This window comes from Aphis gossypii, chromosome 2, assembly GCF_020184175.1.
Source record: "Aphis gossypii isolate Hap1 chromosome 2, ASM2018417v2, whole genome shotgun sequence".
Taxonomy (NCBI): Eukaryota; Metazoa; Arthropoda; class Insecta; order Hemiptera; family Aphididae; genus Aphis; species Aphis gossypii.
Window position 1 is genome coordinate 22,580,052 of NC_065531.1, and position 14,687 is coordinate 22,594,738.

At 27.3% G+C, this 14,687-nt stretch overlaps 1 long non-coding RNA gene across 2 annotated transcripts; it reads right to left on the minus strand.

The window, feature by feature from the left end:
* Positions 1–1,005: 1,005 nt before the first annotated feature.
* On the minus strand, positions 1,006–14,342 carry LOC114124353 (uncharacterized). Of its 2 annotated transcripts, XR_007604271.1 has the most exons (4): positions 14,244–14,342; positions 14,105–14,157; positions 8,993–9,092; positions 1,006–1,333 (listed from the first exon to the last, which is right to left on the minus strand). It is a non-coding gene; the product is annotated as an uncharacterized LOC114124353 (long non-coding RNA). The 2 variants fall into 2 exon arrangements; XR_003592439.2 differs by lacking the exon at positions 14,244–14,342 and having other exon boundaries at positions 14,105–14,215.
* Between the last annotated feature and the right edge of the window lie 345 nt (positions 14,343–14,687).

Consider the following 14,687-nt stretch of genomic DNA (forward strand, 5'->3'; position numbering starts at 1 on the left):
ATAGTCATAAATCAAGTGACTCTACAGTCTACAGTGATGCAAAACTCTTCAACATTCCTAACGGAAAGTTATAACATGTTTGGTCTAAACTCTAAGGTCGTGTATATCAACCATATAACTGTAGAAGAATAAAAATATTAATCATGTAAAATAAAAAAAACATACATACCTACAATACCTATGTATGTATATAATATATATACTGATGCACTGTTTATTGTTTAACTAACGAAACGCAAACGTAACTAATTACAAACGGCTAACACATAAGTTCTCACACGCGTAAATACGTTATACAATAAAAATTAAATAGTGGGTGTACATATTTTATAATATTAAATTAACATATTTCACCGACATCAAAGTATTAATTATAATAGTATTGCGGGCGTTATTATTTTTTTTTTGAACTCTATACGTTTAACAAAAATGTGTTGTTGCATTTTGCACACGACTATATTATACTATGTGTTTTTTAATGTATTTTTATTTAACTGATATGGAAACAGTGTATAATATAGGTATTATAAAATATATTTATATATATTTAGATGTACTTACATGTATTTATTATAATTTAATTTTCTAACTACTACTACTACCCTTAAAATTATACCAGTGTTTGAGGTAAGTTTTAATAACTAAGTTTGCAATACTACATCAAATTTACAGAGAAGTGATGATACTCAAAAGTGGAAGATGAGAAAAAAAAAATAAAATTGTCAGACTGTATTGTTTCCAATAGATATGATTTAGCTACCTTAAAGTAAGTACTCGTACCTATATTATAGTAGTTCGTATAATTTTATTATATCTATGTTATGTAAAAAAATCTTTACAACATTTTATGATTTTAAATGCTCCAATGCAACATATTATACTAAAATATCAAAAATATTCTGTTAATATATTTGTTTGCATTCAATTTTCCTATATAGAGTATACGATGTTATAGTATATTATAAATATTGTGATGTGTTAATTAAATTAATGTAAAATCTTCATGACTACACACATATACACAATATGCAGTATAATATTTTAATTTTGAATACCTTTGTAATGCAATATAATAATATGAACTATATGAGTATACTACTATTATAGACATACCGCTTGTAGCATATCTGATGTATGTATGCATACTACATTATACGCACAATCTATATATTATTTTATATTTGTTTCAACCAGATGATGATTGAACATAAGATTGATACATAATTTTTTTTCGTCTTCCTCGTATTATGTTTTTCTCACGGCCTATACGGCGAGCCTACAGTTATCTTTGGCGTTGAGGTCATAACTTATGGCCATCTATAAAATACAACACCTGCAATAGAAACAACAGAGTTATTATTATTCCAAACATAAGTTTTGTTTTGAGACTTTGAGAAATATATTATGAGAACCCCATAATTTTTAGATTCTGAACAGAGTGATAAATGTATTGATTCTACATTGATGTGTATGTTTTTTTTGGGGGATTTATTTGTGTACAGTGCACAGTGCACATCATATAACGTGTGAAAATAATGCTTCAATTTAAAATTTTAAGGGTGGTTTATGGTGGCAAATTGAATATCCTTGGTACATTATAGAAGTAAAAATAAGAAGTTACCAGCAGTTTTAAAAAAATCGAATTTACAGGGTTAAATTTTCAAAATATTCTAGCTTTTTTTGAGCTATCAATAGACAATTTTTTATATTTTTAGTTAACTGAAAGTTATGATTTTTCTAAGTATTTTTTTTATAAATGTCGATAAAAATTTTTTGTATGCTCACAAGTACTTGAAAATGTAATACAAGGTTCGTTGTAAGTTCTTTGTATTGTAGTTTAAAAAAAAAATCAAAAATCGTTAATTACAATTTTTTATAAGCTTTTAAAGTTCACATTTTTACAAAATATGTCAAAATCATGAATGTAGTTTGTAGTTGAAAATTCATAAACTTTTTAGTGTTTATGTCTAAAGTAAAAAAATTTAACACAAAGTTTTCCATAAGTTTTGCTTTAAATAGCTATAGAAAAAACTACTAGCGTCATTATAGGGAAAAATGTTATGAGCCTCTGTATTTTAAATTTTGAATTTTTACGAAATTACGTAGGTAACATTAACGATTTATCCTCAAACTGTATATTATATTATATAATTATATTCGTTTTTTTTAGTTTCTTTTCCTATAAATGTTTATAAAATATTTTGGTTAAGTCAAAATACTTTAAATATTAATATAAAGTTCTATATAAATTAGTCTTAGAGTGATTCAAAAAATTATAAGAATACAATAAAGGCACAATTTTTTTTTTTATTAGTCTGATAAGTTCAAATATTGACAACATTCATCAAAATCATCAATATTTATAAATTATTTTCTAGATCGAAATGTTGTATAAATAGTTAAGAATTGAAAATTTAATACACGATTTTCCATAAGTTTGGTTTACATTAATTTTAAAAAAAGTTAAGCGTTTGCTAACTAAAAAATTTTTATCTGAAGTTTAAATATTTACGAAATCAAAAATCCATGCGTAAAATAACGATTTACTATCAAATAATTTTAGTTTATTGTTATAGTTAAAATAATATTACTAGCCATGTATAGTATAAACATTTGAAACTTTAATCATACATCAGTTTTAAAATTAATATTTACTATGTACGTGATATAATTTTTCAGATCATTAAAACATATTATAAGTTACCTCATTCACCACCTAGTGAAAAAAATCATCTCCGTTCAGAATGTTTTTCGTATACAATACCTATCATTGCATTCAAATTTAACACATCCATTATAGTGACCTACTCTTTATCCGAGGTCCACTCAATATCCACTGTACAGCAGAGCGTTACTCATTTGACTACCCTTATTTTGTTTTAAGCTACAAATTACTATAAAATACAGAACTTGACTTTCTGTTTACATGTTGTCATAATATTAGAATACATTTTCAATCCTACGAGTTTTGTCTGCAAAATACTTAACTTGCAATACCTATTACATAAGATATGGTCATTTATCATGATAATATGTCGATTAAATAACAAATATACCGGAATGCCTACAATCTACATATTGCATATATTTTTATATTGTTATATTTACGTTTATCTATTATAGAAACATAATAGCTGGCTATATAGTAGGTATATACTATATAGAGTATACACCCAGTGGGTCACAATTTTATTGCGATAAATTATCGTTGATAATTTATGATTTTTGAAAAAAATTCTATTCATGTATACAATATAGTACGATTTACATTCCTTTTTACGCTAGAGTCGTTTATGATGTACCTACATTTGATTTGTATAAAGTAAATTTGCACAATATTATAACGAATTCTGCATATAGCTATATAATAGTATGTTTCACTGACAGGCTATAACATATCACAATATTGTAGCGTTGTCTCGCTCAATCTCATAATCGGGACAACAAGAAAATAAATTCGTAATACATGTTGTAATTTGTCAGTTCGATCACAGCAACCGCCGACCTGCAAATGCTGTATACCTACCCATGCCTGAAACCTGGGTGCGTATAACGTTCTCGGGTACACGTTATGGATTATGATAAAATATTGTCGGGCCAATCGCTCGCGGTACCAAGGCCGCTGCCCGCCGTTGAATTTGGACAATTATATAGTCGTGCAACGATTCGGAATCGATTGACGACGCAGATAATACATTATAATATTACTCGTGCAAGTCTGAATACGTACATGGACACATGGTGTCATGCTAGTGCTACATGCCTACATAAATATGTATACTTAATATGTGTGTACGCTCGTGTATGTTTGTAATTATTTGGAAAATTACAATTTTCTCGAATTCTATTTAAATGAGTATAATATGAATTATAAAATAATAAAGTAGGTATACAGATATACAGTATAAGTCTAGTTATGGTTTAGGCGAGTACGTTGAATAACATGAGTAATTTATTACGATTTTGATTGATATCTATATATATATGATATAATACCACTACATTGTGTTGTCCGTCACACCAAATAATATTTCTCCGACGCCCCGAAATGTATGATATTGCTGCCGTATTATAATAATTTAACTATAACCCACGGCATTTCGGGAATTGAACTTCAATTAGCGCGTTGTTTTGAGATAATTTCTTCACGCGTGTTACCGAACGTTCTTTGTTATGGTCGAAAATTCAGGAAATAAAATCACCTTCAGGTAGCTACCTATAGGAATTTCTGTGGTTTTATATTGCACTACACCAAATTCTAATCAATATATTGGTAGGTAATACATAATATCATATAATATAGGTATACTGTCGGATGTGAATACTATTGGGCGTTTTTCATTATCTCCGAAATTCGTTAAAAACCCATTTAGTTGGCTTAGAAGTCCTTGAACTTTCTGAAACAGCTGAGATTAAATATAAATTTTGCTGAAATCAATGTAATGCAAAAGACTTTAATGCTGCGTACAGTATGATACCATGCAAATATATGCGATTGGTAGGTACGCATAAAATATGTTAATATGTATAAAACGTGTATTATAATAATGTATAGATATTAGATACCTATACATAATATTATATTATATGATAACATTATTATAGAACCGTTGATTATGAAGTAAGTAGTAACTCAAATTATTTTAAGTTTGACATAGTGTTTAAGCCATGTTCCCATGATGAACGGTGCTTTATAAAATATTATTTCATATTAAATTATAATATTTATATATGGTTCGTAAACTCATTTGAAAAGTAAATTGTGTTTAAAAAGAAAAGTATACCGTTTAAAAACCACAGTAAATAATCAGTTGTACGCGTACAGTCATGAAATAATAATAACAAAAAGGAGATTTCGTAGAGAGATAATAATTACTATTATTTTATATAATTAGACATTTAGTTAATTGTGGTTTCTAATTCATGCATGCGGTCGTTGTTCATATGATATGTTAGAATTTCTGTGATTTATAAAAAAACTAATAAATGCGTGAGAGTGATATGTATGTATTATAATTTAGTACCTACCTATAGATTAATTTTAAAGATTGCAAATGCAATTTTAGATCAAATAATTGTATGCCTGTCAAGAGAACTCCTCCGTGTATAACTTGTAGATATTTTATAGGAGATTAAATTACTATATTATTCTCTGTTGTTTGTTGAGAAATAATTCATAATATTATATTTATTATGTACAATATACAAGTCCTTTCAGTACGACGCAACGTGGACTTCTATTTATCTCTATATATTTAAACTTAACATTTTCTCTGAACAGGAATTATATCACATTGCACAATGTTTTAAAAAAAATTCTATATTACTATTGTAGTAAGAAACATTCATATATTATAAATATTTTGGTTATTTTTGTTATGAGTGCTATTTATATTTATTAGATAAATATTAAGAAGAAAAAATGTGAAAACGAAACGTAATAAATTATGCTATAAGTGTCAATTTTTTTTTTTTACTATTATTTTAAAATATGATAATTTACAATCTGTACAAAACAAATACAATACGAACAATAAGTAAATGTGATATAAAAGAAGGATTCAGGAAGTGTGGAAAGAGAAGTTGCCAAGTGAATGCTCTCAGAACTAATTTCGTATTGTAACTTCAAATATTAGATGCCTATAGCTATTATGTAAACAAAAGTTTCAGCTAAGAATGCATTAGGTCTTTTCTCAATATTTTTTCTATTTTATGAAAACTAGTAGGATAACTAAAGGAATATATAATTTTTACTGATTATTCAAGTAGCTAATTGTCCGACATCTTATTTATATAATTACCAAGTAAATAAACTAAAATATTCATATTCAATATACTTAATATTGTTATGTAAATGAACCTATTTAAAAATATAAATTGTGTTTGTATTTTCTTTCTTTATTTAGTACATACAACTTTCCATTCACATAATCTATAATATTAAATAATAGAATAATAGGGTAATATAATTCTACTTAATTATGTAACAATTAATAACATAAGGCTAGATTTCCAACTACCTATTAATATCAGAACCATTGTAAAATTGTTACTAATTACCAAGATCGTAAGCACTAAGCTTCAATAATGGTAATTGGTACACGGTAGATTACACTAATAAAATGTTTATTAATTATTAAAATACTGTAAAACATTTTTAGTTCAACAACAATGAAATAAAAAAACAAAATCGTGACAATTATTTTTATTTAAGTGTATAATAAATAAACAATAAATATGTTTAAATTAGTGTTACTAATCTATACGATTGTAGTAAGGCTATAACATACTAAATGCAACAAATAAATAAAACTTAAATGTTTTTGTTTTACAATTATTACGTTTAGTTATTCATTATAAATTATAACATTAAAATCTCATAAATCAACAGGTAGCCTAACATAAAAAATATTGTTACTCTAATGATATCGATTGTGGAATCGATCCATAAACAACTAAAGAGCGATAAACATTGTAAATTATTTATTTCATTGTTATTATTTTAGAACAATTTTCTGCGTTTTAAAATATTGTGCAACGTCGTACCTATTGCTAAATATGATGTTGGTATATTAAAAGTGTATTATTTAAAAATATTAATACCTTGGGGGTTAAAAGCAAAGTAACATAATGGTGAAGACTTGGACACTCTTTACCGATGCATGAAAGACATTGTTGTCATATAACGTCCTTGACAACAAACAATATTTACTTTGTTTATATAGATATAAAATATAATATTATAATTATACAATATAACATGCACATCGCACGCTCTATTGGCATACTATGCATAATTTGTACATCTATGTACATTGTACAATTATCTATCTTAAAATGTGTTAAGTTAATATATAATACGCGTATACTATTATTTAAACATATTATGTGAATACAATTTAGCTGAACAAAAATGTATTTAGTTATTATTTTTAGAGATATAATGATATAAGTAATTAATATAGGTACATCGCAAATAAATGTACACTTAAATATTGAATTATCATAAAAAAGGGGGAAAGTAGGTGACCGATCTTCTTTTTATAAAATGTCAAGTGTACCTCGTTATTGAGTAGAGTAAGTTATTATAATGTGTTTTATTTGATATCATAAATTATTGCACACGAATTCCAATTCTGATCAAAGATGGTCTATCAACCCATATAGGTAAGTATATTTCATGATGTTTATTTTATATATTTCTATTGAAGTAATTTATTTTAATAATAGTAATATACAGTATATTGAATTTTTTATTTATGAAAATATTATGGTTTTTAAATGCCAAACTCGTCAATGTCCTCTACATTACCCGCAGGTGTTGAATAGTTATTGTTTGAAACTTAATTTTTTCTCGGCTGTACTACTCGTAGAATCAGTAAAATCAGAATTTATAAAATGTATAATATATCTAGTTATACTTGCAAGTTGAAACTCATTAACGCTGGAGATTTTAAATTTCTCTGAAATCGCCTATAATAACAGTTATTATAATGACATTGTATATTTGTAGGGGATTGAACTTGAGAACGATCGGTGACTACTGAATATAATTTAATGGTTCGTTACTACTTACTAGAATGTTGTTAGTAATTAACCTAATTCAATTATAGAATTTATAGAATTATTTTTTGTATAAAAAAGTAGTCAAATACCCAGATTACACATTAAATTAAAAACATTGGTATACGATGTATGGCAATGGAACGTATAGGTACTTAAAATTGACAATTATCACGAATAAAAAGTAAAATATAAAACAATAATAAATCCTAGGTGAAGGAAACGCATGTTTAACTACATCGCAAATGTGTATATAATTTATAAGATATTTACGACTTTATATATTTCTTAATTTGCTCACTCCGCTTTAGTGAATCGAGTAGACTCTATGATGATTTAAGGTATACCTATAGTTGGTCGTTTCGTATCATTACGATTAGTATTTGAATTTTATTTGGGTCAAGTACGTACACTATTCTATTTGTTTTACGCAAGTTTTTGACGTTCAAATTCATCAATTGTACCGTAAAGTCGCATATATTATTGCCTATGCTAAAATAATGTATTTGTTATTGTTGAAAATGTATTATTAATACGAAATTCTATCTCCGTGGCATAAATCACAATAATGAGTTTTATATTTTTATAATTAACTTAAACATTATTCAATACATAAAAAAGTAATAATGTTTTTTTTATTGCGTATTTGGTACAATCAATGTCGATGAAATGTGTAATTAGGTAAAATTTACGATTTGTATATAATACAACAATAGGTACATACATATAATATACGCATTTAATATTGTATACATAAATTATAAGTTATGTAAAAGTTCTGCAGTTGACGTATTTAGCATAGCAATTAAGAACTCTGAAATCCTTATGGTTGTACATTCTGATTATTAAAACGCTGCCATACTTTATTTTTATCTCTTCCCCACTGACACATTAATTATTATATTTTAATAAATATATATTTATTTATCCATTTTAAATGTTCAAAGTTATATTTATTGAAATTATATAGTTATTTATATAATGATAATATACAGATAAGTATAATATATATTATATATAATTATCTCCTTTGAAATATATAAATATTTTCCGTTGCAATTGAATGTGTAAAATATTAAAGTTGAAAAATGCTCTAAAATCGCTTCAAAATTAAAATATTGAAAAAAATACTTATAGAGTATCACAATATAACAAACTATATACAACGTTATTATTCCTTTTAGGTTTGATTATAGGGTATAGACTAATTCATTCAAATATTAAAACACATATTTTAATGAAGTTTAACTGAAACTTTGAACAATTGTCTCTTTTACAATTATATATTATCTTATCAGTTATATTTATTATTATTTTGTTTTTTATTTATCTAGTGCATCACAAATGAAAGTATTCAAATTGTATACATCAATATGGTTTTTAAACGTACCTACTCGATTTAATGTAATATACCATGAAACATACTCACAGATACATTATTGATTACTTGTCTGTTGTCGAGAAAGGCTTCAACATTTAAATGGATGGACTGCTTTTGACTGGTATTTATATTATATTATGCAATTAAACTGAAATAAAACGGAAAACGATATTAGAAGAGTCGAGTATACTATACAGCTATATTATAGTTTATAATACATGTATTACACATGCATGTTAATATAGGTGTTGTAGTATGCAACGTAAGTACTTAAACTGAGTTACATGCCTATTTAATTAACGGTAATAATATTATTACATTATATTAATATGATGTGTGGGACACCAATCATTATTATTAATTCTTATTCCAAATAGCTGATTAGCTGGAATACGCTATACCATGCCGCAACATTATGCGTGTATTTAAGGGTTTTATATGCGTTATACAGTTAGGCGCAGGTACTAAGGTCGTGATAAAAAAGTAAATAAAAATTATACGATTTAAAAGCGCCATATAACCGCAGCGGTTAGAAATAGATAACGAAAGTCGTCCGCAGAGCATGGTAATACAAAACAGTCCAGGGAACAGTGCACTAGTGTATATTATAATATAATAATTTATATCGGTAGGTAGATAACGCTGTTCCATCGTTGCGCGGTTAGGAACATAAACGGGGATCCGGTAACAAATCATTCCTAGGTATATAGGTTTCGTTTTGGCTGTTATAATAATATTTTAAAGTTAAATTATACGAAAAAAAAATATGGTAATTCATTAAGGTTATACGATGAGTTTTTTATGATGGGTAATTCGATATTCACTTGCTGGCGCGAGACAAAGTCTACATTCTACATGTATACATACATCTGACTCATTAACCATAATATAATAATATATAATATAATTATGGTTATTCCAAGTCTTGACGTTCCCGCGGTGGACAAGTCGTTTTCTTTTTATGCACATATATACATTACATTATATACCTACCGATGTTATCACCCGTGGACCGCAGAACGTTGAATGATATAGTATAATATGCGAAATACAGAGCAAACACCATCCAACATCCCACTGGGTTTCTAGACGATTTAGGTCAACGAGTGACGGCGGTGTTTGGTACATACAATTGCTTGATTTTAAAGAAATAAACGATTTACCGAATGTGTAAATTGTTAAGCCATCGGTCATAAAGGTAAGTATTTTATATTATATACACGGCATATACGCATATTATTATAAGTGTACCTATATCAACACTTAAATTTTCTCCAAACAAGTATTTCAAGACGCTAAACACAATGGTGAAACTAAACCCGTACCAATATGGCAATAAATATACTATATAGGCGTAGTGTTAGTCCTTATTCTTTTCTGTAAGCTCATTAAATTTTTAATTTCAACGATTTATTATTATTATCAACACAGTTGTATTTACACCCACAATTTTTGGACACAGAATACTTACTAATAATGTATTTTAAATGTATAAAAAAAAGTACCTCTTTATTAGCGTCGAGTGAAAGCAAAATTCGACTTTTTTTATTGTCACTTTAAAAATCATCAAGATTTTCAAATTCTAATTTTACCATCGTATATTCAGTAGTAGACATTATAGAAGGTATTTAGGTACATTAAAAATAATATTTTAAAAACAAACAAAAAGTCAAAGTGGGTCAATGTTCAATCTAAAATTCCCACGTTTAAATATTTGTTATAGGTATATTTAATTGTGTTCAACGAAATTAATCAAGAATAATAAAGTACTCTGGTTTATAATTATGCACAATTAAATTATTTCGGGAGTCAGTTTTAAATTTTAAATATATTTTTTAAATAAGTAGGTACAATTTTCGGATAATTCTTGTGTCTTGAATGTATTTAAAATAAACACAATAACAGTACCTATCTACAGCGTTGAAAATAATTTTAATCTACTGATTTATAAAACTAATTATCTACATTTTATTAATTGAAGGATATATGCTTTAATACAGGAATAAAAAACAACATAAAATAAATTTAAATAAAAAGGTATACCTATTTACAAATGTGAAATGATAATTATGTTAAAATATAATATAATATTATGATAAAATGGTTATTCATTCTAAAAAAGTTGTTAAATATTTTTTTGTTTTTTTACGTTCGTACCTACTTACTGAATTATCTTTCACTGTTATTTTCTTATATTTATTGGCTTATTAATATGATCACTCAATTATTAGTTTTACTAGATATTGAAGACTATTATTAGTATGAATTGAGTTCCAAAAGAGTAAAAGAATAAAACACATTACACATTTATAAACGCATATACACAAAATATTTTAAACTGCATAAAATTGTACAAACACGGTATAGTACATTACCTGGAATCAAAGTTTCTCGTAGCACATTACCATATTGTACCACGGTCCATGGTATATTGCATTTGTATATAATAATATATGATAAGGATAATGTTATCATCTATATTATGGGTTAGTTAGTAAGTTTAGCGATGAATAACGAATAACATGTTATTAAAATTATGATAAAAAATGACAATATATAAGCAGTATAATATGAGCAAAAAGCAACATCTTATCATTTTAGGAAAAAACTAATATACTCTTAAACATGTCAAATCCAAAATTAATAATCAGAATTGAATATGTATATATACATATTATATATTATATATACCTACACTATCACTTAATATTAAATTTATTGTACACCATTACAATATTAATTATACTTTATTTTTATAGGTAATATAAATATATTTCAGAGGTGTACGTAATTTTACATTTGTTCTGCGTATTATCACGAAGTACCACTGTGGTACTACCACTATCGGTATAACTGTTTTTGATTATTTTATAAAATTTAACACCATTCAGTTCATTCCTGGAATATTAGTAAACAAATGAACGTGAAGATGACTATACTCTATAGGCTATACTGCTATAGGTAACCAACTAGTCAACCATAGTGCGATTGCAATCCTCTGGTGGCGCGAAATAGTTTGGAAGTCAGGAATACAAATTATAAAACCTCACTTAAGTATCCACCGTGTGCGACAACGGTTCACTTACTTTTAATTCTTATCCTGCAGAATAGAGTATTATTAAACATTTTATAAGTAAATTCATTGCATAATATGCACATGCATTATATATATAAAAAAAATGTAAAAAATAATCTATGTTAAATAATGTTGCTCAGTACAAGTCAAATAATGGTTTTAAACTCATTAGTTGAAAAAAAAATGTTAAGAATAATTCATTTTAAACTAGCCTAAGTTAAATCAAAATTGTCTATGCATACCTATGCGTTATATAAAAAAGCCTGTAAGAAAATAACCAAAGTTAAGTTACTAGGTATAAGTCAAATAATGAATGTGTATCCAATATTCATTAATTAAAAAAAAATAGAGAATAATCTATTTTAAACTAATTAAAGCTAAATCATGATTGATTTTTGCTATCCTACGAAGTTTATTTATAGAGTATATTTGTACATCAATCGAAGTTCACCGAGTGACGTAACCAATTCGCCGTAGTCATATTTGCAGGTTTCGATAAACACCGGTGATGGCTGACGGCTAGAGACTCAGAAAAGTTTTCAAAGACTTTCCTGCCTTCAAAATCAGACCGCCAATTGCACCCAGTCCGTTAAATCGGTGGTACCAGCATCACAAACATCATCGATACCAACGTTACAAAACCAAGGTGTATACCTTTTTGCAAAATATATAACTTATCCGTTCAAAAGACTTAAGATTTCTCACAGATATAAAATATCCCGACTCCCGACCAAATTTACTCGCTTAGAAAAACTTACACCATCAGCTAGTAGTATGATAATACGTGTACAAAAACAATAAACGAACAAACGCTTGTTATTCGCGTTAGTACGTTTCGTAGAAACGCAAACCTAAAACGTAAAATTTCCGAGAAAAGCGTTTCGATGGCATGTTGAGTAATATTTTTGTTGTTTAAAAACTATAAATAGTGATGCACTGATTACGACGTTGACAGATCGATCGACGAAACGACCAATCGGAATACAGAATCGAAACACCGTCGCAGTTTCCATTGGTCAGTGCAGCCGCTGTTCTACCATCATTCTACGATTTCGCACGATCGTTTTCGTTTGAAATGTTGGAATCCAGTACTCGGTTTATTGCGGTTTGAGTGCGTTGTGTCGTTTACTGGCTTTGTAAATGATTATGTTCACTATTTTTTAAGTGTCAAAAAATGTATTTCTGTGAACAATAAGTTTAGATGACCAGATGTCAGAGAAACCTTAATTAAATATAAGCGGGGAAAAAAAGTGCGTTTCAACCGACGAGCAGTGTGTGATTTAGTGCTTTTCGTAAAATGAAACTCTTGCGAATACAATAATAACTGCAGTGGTGAAACACGAATACCTACGACAAGTCAGCTGCCGGGAAAAAGAATTCACGCTCTCGCCGCGACCAGGTACCAGAATTTATATACATATTACTATTATTTATTATCGAACTATTTAGGTAGGTGGCTTACAATTTGCGAACATCATATACGGATGAACCGTAACATTCTATTTTGTAAAAATATACATATTTTGCGTAATGTAATTAGTATTAGTTGATAATTCGATAATAACATAAATCGACCCTTGCTACCTGTGATGTATATTGGCTAATGGCTATGTACCATAGAAAATAAAAGAATAGATAGGATACTCCTATTTACATATTATATTAACAAAATAAGGGGTCGCATTCCGTAATGTGAACGAGAGAATTGCAACTTTTATATGATTCTCTCTCACACTAGTACAGGATTTTTTATTCTCGTGTGATTAACTTGCGTGGCCTATCTGTTATTAAATTATTATCTATATAGTATACATGATGTGTATTAAACACTGTTATGCACTATACCTGCTACATATTATGTAGTTTGTTTTATAAATGTTTGGAAAGATGCGGTCATGAATTTCCAATTCAATGTGATGGCGGTAGGGGCAAAAATAAACTGAAGGGTGGCCTTTATCGCGCCATCGCATTAATTTCAGTGATCGAATAATAAATACATACTTATGTAGTTATGTATATTAATTTGTTTACAATACATATTGCATATGCATGTTAACTGGTAATATAAAAAATGAGCTACTTACGTTACCATTTACCGCTTTTTTCAATTCTAAAGATAAAACCATTTTTGGATAAGCTAAAATTTAAAAATTAACCGTTATAATTTATTATATAGACATTGGTATAATTATGACCATAAAACACAAATAAAAAAATATTTACTAATAAAAATCAATAACATTTTTTAATAATATTGATATAAATTGAGACTTATTATTCGTGCAATCGCGCACACTGCAGTACTGCACACCTATACTTGACACTAATCCACGTTATATTTAATCTTATACTACCGTGTAGCTTGTAACTTTTAGTATGACATTAATATTGTTATTGTAGGGACTTGGGATGATTTAGAATTTAATTTTAGGCGTGATTCAGATTAACTTGCGATGGTAGGTATTATTAAATTATGTTATACGTACGTCGTATTATGAGTACGACAAGTGTTTATAATCTTTAGTTTCTATTATTACGCGTGCGAGTAAAGCTTGTATTTGTATAAAATGGACCTAAAATAGTAAAATGTGGTATCAATAGTTAATTTTAATATTTATTCATATAAATTATTAAAGTATTCTCAATGTAATTTATTGATAAACCAAC